Here is a 3,340-nt window from a genome sequence, read left to right on the forward strand (position 1 = left end):
CCAAGCCTTGATGTCTGCATAAATAGTGTCTACCCACTAAACTTTTTAATCTATGCATTTTATTTTTTAAATTTTCCCATACACGTATATTTTCCTTTTTTAAATAGTGTGTTAAATTTCACAGCTAAATTAATGATACATCAACAGAATTACCAGACATTCCCTGTGAATGACTTATAATGTTCCCCAGTAACATGATAACAATGTCTCTAATGTGAACCAGGAACATATATGACCCATGAATATATGAGTGGATTTTGAATTTGCATTTAATCATAGCCCTAAATTTAAGAAAAATAGTTCTTATAATAAGGTCCTTCTCAATATCTGTCTTCATGAAGAGATCACTGAAGATAGGTATGCTGTAGCAGAGTGTAGTGAAGAAATCAGATGAATTCAGAATCAGAAATTGGCTATCAGAAAGAATAACTAACATCTGGGACCTAAAAATCTGGCTTCAAGCAAGCAGCCATCTAAGTGATGTGTCAGCTAAGTCCACATGGAGGAAGCCCACCAGCCTGTGTGGTTGTAAATAACAAACTTCAAGGGCAGAGAACAGAACAGTATTCAAGCTTACAAACTGAGCACGCCGTTTGCAAAAGGCTGCAGAAGACTGTGACCCCCAAATCTTTCTGCAGGCTCCCCATGTGGGTCAACCCTCTGACCATGACCAGGAATGTGAACAGCCTTGCTATCGGACTAAGTACATTGATGAAGGAATCGGTGCAGATGTAGTTAGGTTATATTTAACACTTTGTCCGTTGTTTTCCCTTTTGATCCGTATTAAACTTGTTCTAACTTTTATTACTATTTGCTTTTTATTGGAATTTTTCTCAGATTTTTTGTTATTGCTGTTGGGTTTCTTTGTTTTCGTATTGTTGTTCCTGAGTTTTGTTATTGTATGGCTTTCTTTAGCTGAAATCCAGGATAGGTAAATCTATTGGGACTAGATTAGTAATTCTAGAGTTATAAGCTAATAATAAAGAGTGCAAGAAAGAGGAGTGCTCTGGTGTCAAAGAACGAAAAAATCATATCGTTGTGAATGAGGGTGAGTACAGAGTGGAGACCCAAAGCCCATCTGTAGGCAACTGGACATCCCCTTACAGACATCCCCTTACTGGACATCCCCTTACAGAAGGGAGGAGACAAGCCAGTCAGGGTGCAGTACAGCACCAATGAAACATACAACTTTCATCTAGTTCTTTAATGCTTCCTCCCCCCGCTATCATGATCCCAATTCTAACTTACAAATCCGGCTAGACCAGAGCATGTACACAGGTACAGATAAGAACCGGAAACACAGGGAATCCAGGACAAATAAACCCCTCAGGACCAATAATGAGAGTAGAGATACCAGGAGGGTAAAGGAAAGGTGGGGTAGAAAGGGGGAACTCATCACAAGGATCTACATGTAACCCCCTCCCTGGGGGGCGGACAACCGAAAAGTGGGTGAAGGCGGACATCGGACAGTGTAAGACATAACAAAATAATAATAATTTATAAATTATCAAGGGTTCATAAGGAAGGGAGTGTGGGGAGGGAGGGGTAAAAATGAGGAGCTGATACCAAGGGCTCAAGTAGAAAGCAAATGTTTTGAGAATGATGATGGCAACAAATGTACAAATGAGCTTGACCCAATGGATGGATGGATGGATTTTAATAAGAGTTGTATGAGCCCCCAGTTAAATTATTTTTAAAAGAAAGAGGAGTGCTTTAAAATTGATTTTAGCGATAACGCCACAACTCTTTTAATATGTTTAAGCCAGTAAGCTGTAAGATAGGAGAATTATGTGTCGATAATACTGCTCAAGTTTGAAACTGAACAAGGAAACTCTCCGTATCTGACCACCCCCTTAGGTAGCTCCAGTGCACGTTAGCCTGTTGACGCCTCTGAAGAGCAATAGCATTTAAAAAAAATAAAAAAGAAAGTTTAACTCCATTTAAACCAACACCGCCTACTCTGAGAACGTTTTATGCATTTACTACTCTATGAAATGTGTGTGTGTGCATGTGTGTGTGTGTGTGTGTGTGACGGGAAAACATCGATGTGCAAAGTCTTACACCTCTTATCTCCCACCCCTCCTCTGGCATCTTCGCATCACATGTGCTGCTGCTCCATGATTCAGACCAGCACTTCAAGAGCTTCAGGCAGCAGCTGGCGACTCACTCACCTTGTGACTGCAAGGGAGCCAGGATAGCCTTCAGACCAGTATACGTGCGTGTTAGCAAGCACATCCTGGCCTGAGAAGGCAGTATTATTAATTAGCTGCTTATCTGTGTTCAGCTCTGCTGTGCTAAGTAGGCATTAGGTGCTTCCCTTTCCCTGATCATCACCTCACTGTTGTGTTCCTTTCCATGAGGGACTTGGGCGTTTCTGGACCAACACAAACAGCACTGAAGCCATCGGAAGAACAACGCCCCCTTGGCCTCTGTCGTGGAAAAGGCTGACCTCGCTGGAAGGAATTATTCAGCATTGTTTTGGAGATGTGAGAAGAGATGAGTTTTAAGAAGCAAGAGGAGTAAGGGGACGAATCAACTGAAAATGTCCTTCAGGGCAGAACAGATCAAGCACAGTGATCTGTGGGGCCTCCTGCGTCTTGTAGGGCTCCCGAGGGTGGCAGGATCTTGTGAGGCTCTGCCAGGGCACCGTGTGTGGTCTCAGAGCCCGACAGGCACAGAGGCTACAGAACATCTGCTCCAAAGCCACAGAGGCTTGCTCACCCAGGGTATCAGCAGTGACTGCCAGGACACAAGGTGCAGGCCATGCACCAGACTTCAGGGCACTTCCACGATTCTCCAGTACTGACAGAAACTGAATTCCCACCGTGCACCTAGAACAGATGGGCTCAGGCACAGGAACAATTGTAGCAATGGTGTAGGCCCGTGCAGTGTTTCCTTCTGTTGTGCATCGGATCACTATGGGTCAGAACCAACTTGACGGCACCTAACACCAACAATAACAACAACCCAGAACCGTAAACTCCTATAACACAATTTGTTTTTTAAAATGGCATCAGCATCCACTGATAAACCTGGGACCATTGCCTGTTCTACTTTTCATTAGGATGCGAAAGAATAAAAATCTCCAAGCTTTCTGTCTCCCTTTGTGGCGGGTCCAGGTTGAATGAGAGATTGCATACATGGAAGTAAATAAATAACATGACAAACACTTTGGGCTTTAGAGGATATTTCATACTTGACACTCTGATGCTACCAGTTTCAACCTGGTTGAGAAAGATTTGGGGGATTCCCAGCAAGGCTGAATCAGCTAAAAACCATTAGACAGCATTTGTGTTGATAAGGAACATAATTGAACTTTTAGCTCCTTCTGGACAACCAG

At 43.0% G+C, this 3,340-nt stretch overlaps 1 pseudogene; it reads left to right on the forward strand.

The window, feature by feature from the left end:
* Nucleotides 1-3,014: 3,014 nt before the first annotated feature.
* LOC142442116 (small nucleolar RNA SNORA31) lies at nt 3,015-3,140 on the forward strand (annotated as a pseudogene).
* The last annotated feature ends 200 nt before the right edge of the window (nt 3,141-3,340 follow it).

This window comes from Tenrec ecaudatus, chromosome 2 (assembly GCF_050624435.1).
Source record: "Tenrec ecaudatus isolate mTenEca1 chromosome 2, mTenEca1.hap1, whole genome shotgun sequence".
Classification (NCBI taxonomy): Eukaryota; Metazoa; Chordata; class Mammalia; order Afrosoricida; family Tenrecidae; genus Tenrec; species Tenrec ecaudatus.